Genomic DNA, 16,540 nt, shown 5'->3' on the forward strand with positions numbered 1-16,540 from the left:
TTCAATTCATTTTACCATTTCAGTGGGTTAATAAAACGATTAAGTAGTTCAAGACCTTAAATAAACTATGTTCATGTTCATGTTTTTGTGTTTTTAAGCATCCCTAAAGCAACTAATATTTTATTAAATCATCATTCAAACAGGACGAAATATTTTAAATATCAAGATGTTTATTCTGAAACATTTTAGTCTTCGAAAGTTTCAACAATTAATATTCAATTTCTTCAATTTTCTTCACCTTAGGGATTGATGAAAGTTTGTGCAATTCTCCATTCAATAAAAATTAGCAAATTTTAAGGACATTTTTTTAATCTGTTTTATCTTGAATCTTAATTTTGATACTTTCAAGCGAGTGCCATTTGAAAGAAAGAAAGACTAGAGAAGATACTTTAAGGATTTTGTAATATTTTTTGAAAAAATTATTTCAGCTTGAACTTTCAATACACACACTTCTGAGTAGGCTGATTTTAAGGCAGCAGATACTTAGATTGCGGCCAGTTTAGTTGTCTTTTCTTTTCAGAAACTATCAACACAATTAACAAAAAAAAACAGTGTTTTTGACTCGGTTATTAGTTTCACCTAATTCTGATTGCGATATATTAATTTTTACAATTAAATATTCATTACGACGCCACACTGTGTATTTTGTGAATTGCATGCGGATTCCGCAACAAAGACGCTCTTTTGGATCTTCCTCTGTTTTTTTGTTTTGTTCGTTTGGCCTCGTAATGATTTGAAAAGTTTCAAATACGTTTTAAAATCTGTCAGTACCTGTAGACATGATCAAGGATTTTTTGCAGGGAATTTATAATATGCCGATGTTTTCAAAGTCTGATCAAATTGATTTTCCGATTTGTTCAAAAACACTTAGAAAAGCATGGAACTTTCAAAACTTTTCTTACAATTTCAGCGGGTTACTTAAAGCAAACTTAATGGTTCTTGGCCAAAACAAAACTATTTTCATGTTTCGAAATTTGATTCATTGTTAATTGTCTATAATCCACTTTTGGTTTTGATCAATTATCTATTAAAATTAATCTATATACTTCATGATCCACTAAAGTCAATCCTTGATTTTTTTGTCAAAAAAGTTTATTTTTGCACGTTTACCAAAAAATTTAAATTCACAATTTCCTCTAATTTCACACTTAGAAAAGCTTGATATTTTTAAAACAATTTTACAATTTCAGCGGGTAAAAAAAACCTAGCATAATCAGCGTGCTTCTTAAAGCAAATTTAATGGTTCTTGGCCAAAACAAAACTATTTTCATGTTTCGAAGTTTGATTCATTGTAAATTGTCTATAATCCAATTTGGGTTTTGATAAATTATGTATTAAAATTGATCTATATACTTCATGGTTCACTAAAGTGAATATTTGATTTTTTGCCAAAAAATTTGGTTTTTGTAAGTTTACCAAAAAATTCTAATTTCATACTTTTCTCTAATTTCATACTTAGAAAAGCTTGATAATTTCAAAACTTTTTTTTTCAATTTCAGCGGATAAAAAAAAACATGGCATAATCAGCGGGTTTCTTGAAGCAAATTTAATGGTTCTTGGCCAAAACAAAACTAATCTTATGTTTCGATATTTGATTCATTGTAAATTGTCTATAATCCAATTTTGATTTTGATCAATTATCTATTAAAATTAATTTATATACTTCATGATCCACTAAATTGAATCCTTGATTTTTTGTCAAAAAGGTTTCTTTTTGCAAGTTTTACCAAACTTAATTTCTTTTGGTTTTTTGTAAATTGTAAGGGATATATAAGTATTCATGAAGACTTAACTGCTTTGTTTTCATGGCTCTGCAATCAGATTACGAGCAATTTTACACGGAGTTAGTGAAACTAGAAACGTAAAGTCCTTTGGTTGCGCTTGTTTCCTTGGAAAAAAGAGCTCATAGAAACTTTCAATTTATAATCATTTGAGAGAAATAATCATTTATACCGATATCAAATACCATAGTGTCGAATTGGAAGCCACATGACGTTTATTCTTCAAGAAAGGTTTTCACAAGCAAATTTTTGTAATTGATTTACATTTTTCAAATTATCCAGGAAACGTTTATTTTTTCTACTTTGGAAGTTCAAAAACTTATTGCAATAAACAGTTTTTGACAATAGAAAATTTAATGACTCGTAATTAAACTTTATTTTGCATTCTGGTTTTTTTTCTGCAGCTTTTTTTTGTTCAAATAAAAAAAACACTTCGTGAGGAGTTACTCACAATTTGAGATCGGTGAACAATTGGTTGAAAATTAATCGTATACTGATAAAACACCATAAATATAAACATACTCTGTCATGTGAAACTGATGAAATTACTCTATAAAGTTTTCGTTTGAATTTAAAATTTGGTTTTAAACCGTAGCGGCGAAAAATTAACCTTAAGAAATCCTATAAACGATGCAAGCAACATTTCGAGTTCTTAAAAGATCCGTGAAAATTGATTCTAACAGCCATAGTTTGCAAAATTATTGACCAAATGAATGGTTCTTGGTGCACACTTAGCTTCTAAAGTAGTCGGCCAACCTTAATATTCAGTTGCCAGTTCATCGTAAATTTGTTCAGCTTATTGTTCCGAAAGTAACGAAATATTTGTGCTCGGGGTGGTTTTTTTTCAGACAAATTTCGAATTTTTAACTAGCCTTTTTTGACGGAAACTTGTTGTCGAGAGCTTAAATTTAGGAAGACATTTCACCTGTGATCATTTTTATAAAAATATGGGGCCTTGCAGATTGCCAGTTTTGCCGATTTGGGACAACTAACGCGCGATATATTTCGCTCTATTAACGCGTAAGCGGAGATTTAATCCGTCTTAGAAGTCGTTCCAAAGTGGTTAAAATAAGCTTATTTGACATAATTGATTTGTTACAAGGAGCAAAAACTGTCCTTTTGTTCTTTATATGGCGTGTTGTTGGGGGATGATTTTCATAAAAATTTTCAAACTTTAGGGTAAAAAAAAACTCTTTTTATTTTTCTACTTATAACTATTTTAGGTTATTACTGCTCCATAAACTTCAAAAGGCAGTCGCAACATTCAGGGCTTCGCCCTGATACGAGCAGTCGTGTTACTTTATATGTATATAGTAGATACCCGTCAATCACTGTCATCAACGATCAACGTTCGATCATTCACTCATCGTATGAGATTTAGAACAAACAATTTAATTTAATGTTCCGACTTTCGATACGAAAATAACGGGATATTTGGCCTCGGAGTGGGTTTTTTTTTCTTCAGACAACTTTCGACTTTTTAACTAGCCATTTTTGACGGAATTGTTTTTTATATCATTCGAAAAGTTTTGTTGTCTTGTGCTTAAGTGTGAAAAGATATTTAACCTGTGATCTTTTTCCGTAAAGTTGTGGGGTTTAAAGATTGCCATTTTGGCCAATTTGAGACAATTAGCGAGCGATATATTTTGCGCTAATAACGCGTAAGCAGAGATTTAATCCGCATTAGGAATCGTTCCAAACTGATAGAAGCAAAATTAATTGCCAAAAATGATTTGTTACAAGGAGCGAAATCTATTCTTTTGTAGTTTATATGGCGTGTGGGGTGATGATTTTCAAAGAAAAAAAGTTCAAATGAAAAAAAAAATTATTTCGTTTTTTATTACATTTAATTTGTTAATGATATTAATGTTATTACTGCTCCCTAAAAGGCAGTCGGAACGTTCAGGGCTTCAACCTGATACGAGCAGTCTTTTTAATCCGACTACCGATACGAAAGTAACGGAATATTTGAGTGGGTTTTTTTCTTCAGTCAAACTTCGAGTTTTTAACTGGCCATTTTGGACGGAATTTGTTAAATCATTCGAAATTTATTGTTGTCCTGAGCTTAAATTTGAAAAGATATTTCACCTGTGGTTGTTTTTCGTAAGGTTTTGGGGGTTTAAAGATTGCAATTGTCGCCAATTTGGGACAATTAACGCGCGATATAGTTCGCGCTATTAACGCGTAAGCGGAGGGTTAATCCGTCCTATAAATCATTCCGAATTGGTTGAAAGAAGCTTATTTTCCAGGATTGATTTGTTACAAGGAGCGAAATCTATCCTTTTGTACCTTATATGGCGTATGGGGGGATGATTTTCATGAAAAATTTCAAATTTTGGAGAAAAAAATTTTTTTTTGTCTTATTACATTTATTTTTTAATGTTATTACTGCTCCATACACCCTAAAAGGCAGTCGGAACATTCATGGCTTCGCCCTGATACGAGCAGTCTTGTTTATTTTGTTCCTGTATTGTTCAGCAAGTCCTTAAAAGGCAGTCGGAACATTCTTGGCTTCGCCCTGATACGAGCAGTCTTGTTTATCTTGTTCCTGTATTGTTCAGATTTTAAGTACCATTGCTGGGAAGGCGATGGCAGGCACAATGTTCTCTAGCTTAATTTTTTGCTGCTAATGTAATTGTTCGGGTGGATTAAGAGGGGAGGGGGCGGTGGGCTTTCGTCCCCATCAATCCACAGGGTCCCTCCTTTGGTATTATTTTATGACATAAACCCTGAAACTTCAAAGGCGAATTCTTGCTCTCGGAGTGTCGGCTGGCTCGGCAATATCCCTCGTACGTAAGCACTACAACTCGTACGTAAGCACTGCAAGCACTCCATTTCCTTGTCTAAACAGGATTTAATAACTTTAATTTAATATAAGCCGAATCGGTTTAGTACTAACATTTGAAATCGGACAGTTTGTGTTGCGTCTGAAATGCGTTCTGAATGGCTTCAACCGTATTGTCTTTTGAACCGTTCTCCCTAGCGCTTCTAAGATTTCCTAAAGGTAATAGTCAAGTTTGAAAGATTCTTAACTCCCTTCTTCATACATCCGTTTTAACGCTTTTAACGGTTTCAATCAAACCATCCATCAATCCTCTAAATCGGTGATTGCTCGTCGGAACTGTTTCAGTCATGTTTTTGTTCTCGCAATGTTCATTAGCCGCCTTTCCCTTTAGACATGAAGATTGCTCTACTCGGAAAGCGCGCGGAGTTCCGTGTAATTTTTGGTATTGGCGCAAAAGTGTTATTGCGTTTTTGGGGTTTGAGATAACTAATGCTTTATCCCTGATAAGTAAATGAAAACGAAAGACTGATATCTTTAATTTAGACTCATGCTGTTAGTCTTTTTGAGCAGAGGTCTTTGATCTTCACTCTCTGACATACAAACAGTCAAGTGACCCTTTTAGATAGGCCTGCTAGATGGCCTTGAGTATATAATAACAATACATAACAAATAATAATAATCTAACTTTCCAATGTTACTGTGGCAGCACTACTACACAGCACCACATTCCCCTGAAGGCAAAAAAATATTTTATAGTACCATATAAAACTTTCTGTACACAATGAGTTTTAATGCTCAGTTTAATTGGTTTATTGTTTTTGGGTTTGCTCATTTCCCCTCTCTTTGTTCCTTTTCTGTCTCGAACTGCAACGGCATTCACCACGCGGCATTCCATGATTTGGATATGTCCAGTTACGAGTGGCCGAATCTTCGTCTAAATAAGTGGCGTTCCAGTAATGCAAAATTTGATTCCGTCGGATTTCCGGTATCCGTTTCGAAAATTGCCAATCTTATCCGGTATGCCTCGAGAGCTGCCATGTTCAAGTCAGTAATGTCATCCTCACAACAATTTAGCTTTACTGGGTGTGACACTGGGCTTCCGTACCGCTTTGACGAGTGATACGTTTAATTCCTTCCGCGTTTTTTTTAGAGTTGACGAGTTTGGTGGGGCTTTGTCATTCTTTGGCTCCGTATTTACTGCTTTTGCAGCTTTTGTTTTTCGGGCTTCTCGCGCTGTCGGCTTGGATAAACCGCCCTTTTTGTTGTAGGATGAGGGTCCTGCATTGTTCGGCTTTGCCTTTTTGACGGCCAGATTCAGGCCACCCCCGGCCTCTGTGTCCCTTGAGGTTACAATGGTTGGAATACTCTGAAATCTCTCTTTGGTAGTGATGTCCTCATTTGGAACCGTACGATACTCCCTCTGATTCGGGTTAGCGTCCTCGTCATTTGACTCACTTTCTACTGCTTTTTTTCTTGCTGTTTTCTGCAGCTTACTTCTCGGTTCCTCCCCCGTTGGGCTCCTTTTTTGATCTGATCCCTTCATTGCAAGTGCTGAAGGTACTTTTGACTTTGCTATGTCGTTTTTCCTGTATACAGCACCTGCAGCTGTTTTCACGGTAGATGGTGTTTCGGCGATTATTTTACCCTTGAGTTGGATTGTTAGGGCCTTCCCACTCTTTCTTTGTTCGTTTTTCTGGAGAAAATTGCCTGACATGAGTGCAGTGTCTTTGTTCGGCTTGTCCTCTAAAAAATTTTTCGCTCATGAGTACAAAAACTCCTTTCTTAGCTCCGGATTTATAGTGCTAGTCTCGTCCACTATCCTTCTTAAATCGTTAGCCGACGTATCTCTCCTTGTGGCGTTCCATCGTGCGTTTGCCTCTAATAACTGTTTCAGTTCCTTCACTCGTCCTCGTTCTCGGGCAGCGAATGTATGGGGTTGAAACAGTGGGCTTACGTCCGGGCTGTTCTGCCCTTTGCTGACGATTTTCACATTGTCCCTCGATTGGTCAGTTCTTCTTTTCACTTAAAGTTTTAAATTCATTTTTCGGTAATCTTCCAAAGTGTGCTTCAAATGGGGACCGTTTGATAGTTTTTTGTTTGTTCCATCTTAGATCCCTTATTATTGTACTTAGGCAGAGTTTTATTGACGAGACGTTTTCATCTAAAAGCATGACACCGAGTCTTTGTTTAATTGTCTGTATTGTTTTTTCTACTAGACCACACCCTCGGTGATCTCCCACCGGACAGAATTTTTGTTCTATATTGTTTTCTGCACAAAAGTTTTTCATCGCTTTTCATTTGAATCCGGAGAATTGGTCCGTTTTAATTGACTGCGGCATTCCGTGTGTGTCTATATTTGTGCGTAGAAATTTTATTGTTGATTTTCCTCCAGTAGACTTTTTGATTTTAACCGACGGAAACTTAGAGTATCTATCAATAGCAACCAGTAGGTATATCTTCTTCCCCTTATGATCTTCAAGTGGTCCCGCATAATCTAATTGCAATTCTTGACCTGGCTGCGTCAGCAGTGGCAGCGGTTTTGACGAGTTTTACGGAATTATATAAATTTAGCATTCTTACCATAGCAAGTGCAGCTTCTACACTCCTCGGCCAGGTTGACGATGTCCTTGCGCATATGAGGCCACCACAAGTAATTTGATACATCTAACATCGCCTACTGGCCGGGATGGCCCCGATGAATTCTTCTTAGGACTGCCTGCTTTAGCTTTTCCGGCACTGCTAGGCGATCGTCGACCAGAAGACAATCGTCCACTACTGGAGCTGATGCCAGAGAGGGTTAGTCTATGGTCCCATGAGTTCGAACCTGTGGCGGTCATTTCGTTCAACTACCTTTCGCAGCCTGACCATCCACGTGTCCTCTGTCAGGAGCTCAGCGAGTAGACTTTTTTCAAATAGTTTCGTTAGGCTCAAGGGTCCGTTTTCAGCGTGCAGCTGCTCCGCCAGTTGGAATTCGTTTCTTCTGGACCAGTGGCCAACCCTTCTTGCCGCTTTTGGTTTTACCACACTTACTTCTGGGCTGACTTCTCTGTCTTCCGTGCATTCCCCTGTTAGGTCCACTTCTATGACTTTGGTGCCTCCGCCATTTTCGTCCCATATGTCACTCTCCATTGTTACGTTTGGACTCTGCATTGATGATTTCGCTTCTAGTTCGAGCATGGATATTGGGTTGTCTTCTCTCTCTGCTCCGACTAGGTCCCAGAACGAAACAATTGCTTGTCCTGTTGTCGCAGTTGATGATGATGATGGTCCGCACTTGTCATTTTTTGCCCTTATGTATTGATCCATCGCTCTCCATTCGATTTGGGGAATGTCATCTGAGTCCGAATTTTCTGAATCTAACTAATTAGGGGTTCGTTGAATTTTTCTTGTCCGTTGAAATGTCGTCTCGGTGACTTCTTTAGTCAAAGTATCTCCACTGTTCCGTTCTTGTATCCTTACTGTTTTCCGCCCCTTTCCACTGTTTTGATTGTTTTCGCCTATTTTCATTTCACTGTTTTTTCTGATCGATTTTTCGTTTTTATATTTTTCGGATTCTCTATAATTTTTGATTTTCTTTTAACCGACTATTTTGAATCACAACTCTGAGATAAACTGATTTCTGGTTTTGCTCTGTTTTCTCGTCGAAACAACCGCGAACTTGCTTCGCTTTCGTTCCGGTCGAGCCTTGTTTGTTTTTGTCCGTTTTGATTGCCATAGCAACCATAGGATGACGTGTTTCGCTTTGAAACATTTTGTTCAGTTTTAGAATGTTCTAGAAATATTTCGTTCTGGTCGAGCCCATCGTGATCGCTTAATCAACTTTTCAATCAGTCAAGAGCTTTATGGAAATTTTCTATGGAATTTACAACAAATTTTTCATGTAATTCTGACTCTGGCCACGGCTCGCCGTTTGGTTCTATGCCCATGTCTTTCCCCGGTATATGAACAACCTTGAATTGATATGGCAGTAATCTATCCACTATCTAGTCAATCGCGATTGATATGTCTTATTTGACCTATTTTCATCTAAAGCCGAAATTAGGGCTTTGTGGTCTGTGGATGTCACAAATTCTATTCCTAACAGATAGTGTTTAAATCGGTCAGCGGACCATACTAAGGCTAGCAGTTCTAGCTCATTTGTCGAGTATTTTTTTCTTGTAAGTTTAAATATCTCGACGCAAAAGTAATTTGGCTCTTTTTTGCTCCAGAGTTGCGCCTAGTCCGCTATGACTAGCGTCACATTTTACTCGGTAATCCTTTACTGGTTTATAGTAATGTATTTGGGTGATATTTGCTACTGCCCTTTTTATTGATTCAAATATTTCTGAATGTCTTTCCCCCCATTCGAATTTCTTTACTGGAATTTTGAAGCTTTTTAGCTTCTTTTTCTCATTTTCTTCTCGCAATAGGGGTCTAAATTTTTCTGTTAGACTGGCCGCATTTGGAATAAGTTTTGCCAGATGGTTTATGCTGCCCATAAAGGACCCGAGTAGTTTTTTAGTGATTTCAGTGGGCTTAGTTGCAATATCGCTTCCGTTTTTGTTATTTTCGGTGTAATACCTTCCGGCGATAGCTTATGCCCTAACCAATTTACCTCTGTCTGAAAAAATTTGCATTTGGAGAGTTTTAGTGCTAAATTTTCTTCATCGAGTGTTTCCAGAACGTTCAGTACTAATTTTTCGTGTTTCTTATTCGCTGCCTTTCGACACAATGAGGATGTCGTCGAGTCGAGAAAACAGAACGTGTATTTTGCATGATTTATAGTTCGATCCATGGCTTTCTGGAACTCTGCTGTCATGTCAGCAAGCCCATAAAATCCGGTAAGGAACCTGTACGTGCCAGTGGCTTGTCCTCGTATGATGTTGAAATTGCATTGTTTTGCTGTTTCCGCAGTCAGTTTTAGCTGACTGTAAGCATATTTTAGGTCTAGGACTGAGAAGTACAAAGTACCCTTTGTGTTTGCTGTTACTATTTGACTAACCCCATCCAACAATTTATCGAAATTTGGCATTTAATATTTGTTTTTGAACAATTGCCTGTTTATGGGTTTTGCGACCAATGCCACTTTTATGGATTCATCTTTTTTTACAGTGGTTACAATTGGTGATATAAAGAAGTCGCTAGTACATTTGTCCAGACGTTATATATGCCCTTCTTTCAAGAGTTTATTAATTTCCACATGTACTTTTTCCTGAATGTGGATTGGTATCCGTCTACCCTTCTCTTGTAGTGGACAGAGTGGGTATTTGAACTTTGTACTGACTACATGATTTTTTGAGCAACCCTGACGGTCAAAAAGATTTTCGAATATACTGTAAAATTTTTGTTTCCAACCTTCTGACTGCTCGCACAGTAGCACGTCAAACCTCGTTTTACCCTTCGGTGCCAGCTTTTGGGTAGTATGAATCCCCACTTTTCTATATAAGCCCAGACTCAATATGCATCCTGTGCGCCGCTCTGTGATTAGAAATGATGATCCTACCACTTCCCATCCTGCTGAACGATTGTTTGTGCTGATTGCCACCAATATAGTAATCGGTTGTTTATTGTAGTCTACGACTTGTGCTTACAGATTTAGACTTTCTCGCGGAATAAACTTCGTGTTCTTTGAGGACTCTAATATTTGTTTCGCTGTCGTCCAATTTAAAAACGATACTGGGCTAGCTGTGTCGATGGTTTTATTTATGATATGGTCAATCCAGACTAGTGCTTTTAACAATTTTGTTATTTGTGATCGAGGATTCCTACATATGTCGACTTTTTGTATTTCTTTTCTTCCTTCCCCGACAACCACTTTTTGTTTTAATTGCTTCTTTTTTTATTCATCTATTTGCTCGGTTGATGTGGTGTTCTGTTCAATAGACATGATTTCGAACTCATCGCATGAGTAGAAAGACTAGATCAAATTGCACTCCCCATCTGAGCTGGACTTTTTTCAGCAATCTCAATTACTTGTTGTGAACTGCACATTTTTGCGAATTGGTTCGGTTTGGAAAAGGTTTTGCATGTCTTGCCCGTGGCAGGACATTTTTTCGGATGGCCTTCTCCAAATGGTCGACCGCATCTAGTACAGGGTTTCATTTCGGTATAGTTCCTTCCATATTTCCTGTTAGTTGCTCGTCTCTTATACTGATCCCTCGGTTGTCTCCGACTGTTGGTGCCTTTGTTTCCCACGTTCATGGTGGGTTCTTGTTTGATTTTCATTGTTGTCCCATGAATTTGACTTGCAACTGCAGCAATTGTGTTTGATTTTTGAAATGCCTGCGTCGTTTGTTTGCTCTGTTCAAACTTCAGTGTCCTTTTTAACACCTCGTCCGGTGTAAATGTTTCGAACGTTAGTGTATCCTGCAGTACTGTATTCTTCATTTTTTCATTTCTTTTCATTTCGATATGAATAGATCGCGAACTAATTCGCTTTCGAGTGTCCCTAATTCCGCTCTAGCTGCCTGCGCAGTTAGTGCTGCATGAAATGCCTCCAATGTTTCTCCTGCCTCATGCGAGCTGTTGAACAGCTTATAACGTTCAATCGTGACACTCTGTGTTTTCTCAAATGATATCTTTGCTAATTCAATCATTTCCCTAATTTCTAATTTTGAGTTTTCTGTATGTCGAATCTTTTGTACAAGTTTTTTCTTTCCTTTTGTGCCCAATGCTAAGAATAATCTGGAGGCCACTCTTTTCTGCACCTCATGATAGTAGACATTGTGATCGACTTTAGATCTTCTTGCTCTCCGTTCTTCATTTTCTAGCAGGACTCTGTCTCGCGCTAGTCTGTCTCTAGCTTCTCTATCTGTGACTGCCTGCGCATCTTCGTTTTCCCGCGGTGTCTCCGGTCGTGGGACCGGCTCTTCCAAGACTGGTTTCGGGTCCTCCAGTAATATTTCGTGGTTCACGTTTTCCTTGACCGTGACTGCCAAGAGGAATTGGTCGAGCCAGATCTTAAAATTCCAAGGGGGATTCGAATGCGCCGTTGTTCAGAATACAGGGATTCCCATGTCAGTTCTATTATCCTGAGAAATAAATCCTGCTGGCTGCGCCATGTGATAACTAATGCTTTATCCCTGATAAGTAAATGAAAACGAAAGACTTGTATCTTAAATTTAGACTCATGCTGTTAGTCTTTTTATGCAGAGGTCTTTGATCTTCACTCTCTGACATACAAACAGTCAAGTGACCGTTTTAGATAGGCCTGCTAGATGGCCTTGAGTATATAATAACAATACATAACAAAAAAAAACAAGACTGCTCGTATCAGGGCGAAGCCCTGAATGTTCCGACTGCCTTTTAAGGTTTATGGAGCAGCAGTAATATCATAAAAAAATAAATAAAATAAAGTTTTTTTATGAAAATCATCCCCCCACACGCCATATAAAGCACAAAAAGAGAGATTTCGTTCCTTGTAACAAATCAATTATGGCAAATAAGCTTCGTTCAACCAATTTGGAACGATTTATAAGACGGATTAAATCTCCGCTTACGCTTACGAATTATATCGCGCGTTAATTGTCCCAAATTGATCAAAATGGCAATCTTAAAACCCTCATAACTTTACGAAAAACGATCACAGGTGAAATATCTTTTCAAATTTAAGCTCAGGATAACAATACCTTTTGAATGATATAAAAAAATTCCGTCAAAAATGGCTAGTTAAGAAGTCGAAATTTGTCTGAAGAAAAAAAACCCACCCCGAGCACAAATATTTCGTTACTTTCGTATCGAAAGTCGGAACAATAATCTAACTTTCCAAGGTTACTGTGGCAGCAGTACTACACAGTACCACAGGGTTGGTGTGGTCAATCAGTTTCGCAATAAGCTAGTAAGGTTTAAATGTCAATTCTGTTTTCTTTTTTTGTTGGCCGGCGAACTTTACTTGGATTTCATTGTTTGGTTCCTTTTTTTAACGATTTTCAATCGACTTGGTAATCATTGGTTTTAGATTCTTACCAATCGTGCTTCAGGGCTTTAATCAGCCTTGTTGATAATATTTCTGTGCTTTTGTGGCCTCTAAGCCCGTTCAAACTCAGGCGTCATCCCCAGCTCACCTGGATGATGGGCGTGGAAAACTTCGACGCGGTCATCTCACCAGACCGGCGACATAGCGACTTTTTGTCCACTCACTTAATTCCGCTTTTCCTATGATATTCCCTCCAGTCTTGATAATAGTAATGGCGCAATTTTTTGCATCTGTTTTTCTCTTCCACCAAAAAACCGTCGTGCAGTTCCCTCAATATTCTGTCTTTTTCGTAAGAGCGACAATCAATTTCCTATTGAAGAAGCGCGACAGTTTGATTCCAATCTATCTGTTGATGTAACCTTCTCTGGGGTATCGGATATCTGATGGTTTCAGCAAAACATCCCAGTCTCGATTGTGATGACTTTTTGATCCCTTTTTGTCGCCTTTTCCTATTCCACCTTGAAATTATTCGGTGGAAGATCTGTCTGAATTTAAAATGGCGTAGAAACTCCTCATGCGTCCAAGTCTAAATCTTCCAGTTCCCTTTTCATCATTCCTTCTCTTAGAGCACTGAGCTCTTGATAAGAGAACTCATTTTAACGCTATCTACTGTCCGTTTATTAGCCGTAGGAAACATTATTCAGGTTGAGGGCATTTTATGCAGTTGCGAATCGTACTGCGAACTATCCCCACTGTATATAGCGTTTGATTCTGTTCTTGGTTCACTATTATTTGATTGACTAATCATGACGTAGAATACTCAGAACATTCTGGTACCTTCTTTTGAACATGATTCCTTTGTTTTTTGCGTATATTGTTTATCAATTCAATTTGTGCCACTACGAATTCCTCATCTTATTTAGATGACTAGGGCGCTTTTTGTTAGTGGTTGCGTGTTAAAAATCGTACTTTGGATCCAGCTGTTTGTTCCATTTCGAAATCAAATGGAGGTAAACGATCTATTCATCTGGTTAAACTGTTGAATTAGAATACAAAAATTCTTTTAGAACAGTTTATTTGATAATACTATGATCCGTAATTACGGCTCTAGGATTCGTAACTCCGGAACATTTTTTTGCTGTTTGAATATGTCCTAATATTCCAACAAGACTGCTCGTATCAGGGCGAAGCCCTGAATGTTCCGACTGCTTTTTAAGGTTTATGGAGCAGCAGTAATAACATAAAAAAATTAAATGAAATAAAATAAAATGAAAATTTTTTTTTCTTAAATTTAAAATTTTTTATGAAAATCATCCCCCCACACGCCATATAAAGTACAACAAGACTGCTCGTATCAGGACGAAGCCCTGAATGTTCCGACTGCCTTTTAAGGTTTATGGAGCAGCAGTAATAACATAAAAAAATTAAATTAAATAAAATAAAATGAAAATTTTTTTTCTAAAATTTGAATTTTTTTAATGAAAATCATCCCCCCACACGCCATATAAAGTACAAAAAGAGAGATTTCGTTCCTTATAACAAATCAATTATGGCAAATAAGCTTCGTTCAACTAATTTGGAACGATTTATAAGACGGATTAAATCTCCGCTTACGAGTTGATAGCGCGAATTATATCGCGCGTTAATTGTCCCAAATTGGTCAAAATGGCCAAAATGACAATCTTTAAACCCTCATAACTTTACGAAAAATGATCACAGGTGAAATATCTTTTCAAATTTAAGCTCAGGACAACAATACCTTTTGAATGATATTAAAAAATTCCGTCAAAAATGGCTAGTTAAAAAGTCGAAATTTGTCTGAAGAAAAAAAAAACCCACCCCGAGCACAAATATTCCGTTACTTTCGTATCGAAAGTCGGAAAAAAAAGAGAGATTTCATTCCTTGTAACAAATCAATTATGGCAAATAAGCTTCGTTCAACCAAATTGAAACGATTTTTAAGGCGGATTAAATCTCCGCTTACGCGTTAATAGCGCGCATTATATCGCGCGTTAATTGTCCCAAATTGGTCAAAATGGCCAAAATTGCAATCTTTAAACCCTCATAACTTCATGAAAAATGATCAGAGGTGAAATATTTTTTCAAATTTAAGCTCAGGACAACAATATCTTTTGGATGATATAAAAAATTCCGTCAAAAATGGCTAGTTAAAAAGTCGAAATTTGTCTGAAGAAAAAAAAACCCACCCCGAGCACAAATATTCCGTTACTTTCGTATCGAAAGTCGGAAAAAAAGAGATATTTCATTCCTTGTAACAAATCAATTATGGCAAATAAGCTTCGTTCAACCAAATTGAAACGATTTTTAAGGCGGATTAAATCTCCGCTTACGCGTTAATAGCGCGCATTATATCGCGCGTTAATTGTCCCAAATTGGTCAAAATGGCCAAAATTGCAATCTTTAAACCCTCATAACTTCATGAAAAATGATCAGAGGTGAAATATCTTTTCAAATTTAAGCTCAGGACAACAATATCTTTTGGATGATATAAAAAATTCCGTCAAAAATGGCTAGTTAAAAAGTCGAAATTTGTCTGAAGAAAAAAAAAACCCACCCCGAGCACAAATATTTCGTTACTTTCGTATCGAAAGTCGGAACAATTACCATACACCTCTGAGTAATTTTAATTCATTCATAGAGTACTTTTGTTCACACGTAGTCGAGTAACAAAATAATCTTCCAATGCACAGCCAAGCTAGTCGTGTGACGCATTGCACACAATTCGAGCGACCTTTTTTTGGTTAAAATGGTGTTGCGATACAACTTGTCTCGCTTTAGTTTTTCAATGTTTAACTGTTTTAATTGTTGATTCCGTCCATTGTCCTTGTGTTTTAGAGTAAAAAAAAAACGAAATAATGTTGAGTTTTGCGCTATACTTTGTAGCAGTTATACTAAGTTAATAAAAATTTTTGATTTGGTTCAAGCTATCGTGTCAATCTTAATATTTAGTGCCTTCGACTTTTCACTTTTTAATATTAGGTTTCAAACTATGATGTGATTTTGGACAACTGATGAGATGTCAAAATGGCCTCAAAAATTTTGTCAAAAACATCCAAGAAACAAAATTTAAAAAGTTATTGTTTCGAAATAAATAATATGCAAGGACAATGACTAGATTAATTGGAGCAAAATCGAAACGACAATTTTTTGCAGCAAAACTTTTGTCGGGTAACTCTAACATCAGCAATATTTGACTAGTTTTTACGGCTAGAAATCATTAAACACAGCCTCTATTTTGTTCATTTATTGTTTCGAAGAAGATGACTGATTATTTGTGCTCGGGGTGGTTGTTTTCTCCATTTAAACTTTCGATTTTTTTAACTAGCAAAAATTGACAGTTTTTCTGAATAACTTTTAAAAAGGTATTGTTGTTCTGATCTCAAAATAAAAAACAAAATTTTTCACCTGCCGTGAATAATTTTCGTAAAGCTATTGGGGCTTAAAGATCGCTATTTTGGCCATTTTGGGACAATTAATGCGCGATATATTTTGCGCTGTTAATGCTTAAGCTGAAATTTAATCAGTCCTTAAAATCGTTCCAAATTAGTTGAAGCATCAATTTTACTTTAATACGGGCGTGTTAGAAGGATGATTTTCAAAAAACTCAAAAACAAGGATTTTTTTTAATCATCAATTATTAGAAAATTAATCTGCTCTTTAGACCTTAAGAAAGCATTTGGAACTTTCAAAGTAGGTTTTACGGTATTATCTAAAAAATTTCAGTCTTGGAAAATCTTCTAGTCCGACAGCAATTGAATACTCGCAAAAACAAACTTTGAGTTGTCTCTCCAATTACATTATCAGTTTTAGCTTCAAATTGAAAACAAGCTACAGTAAAACGGGCTCTCGTATTGTCAATCTGAACTGTGTGGGGTGCTCAAATATCAAAAAAACTAATTTCGATATTTTGACTTGAATTCAACAAAATTATGCAGCTGTAAACTGATTTGAAAATAATGCCTCTTTGCAGCAAGGTATTGATTTTTATTGTTCCGACTTTCGATACAAAAGTAACGGAATATTTGTGCTCGGGGTGGGTTTTTTTTTTCTTCAGACAAA

The sequence above is a fragment of the Symsagittifera roscoffensis genome, chromosome 5 (genome assembly GCF_963678635.1).
Source record: "Symsagittifera roscoffensis chromosome 5, txSymRosc1.1, whole genome shotgun sequence".
NCBI lineage: Eukaryota > Metazoa > Xenacoelomorpha > Acoela > Convolutidae > Symsagittifera > Symsagittifera roscoffensis.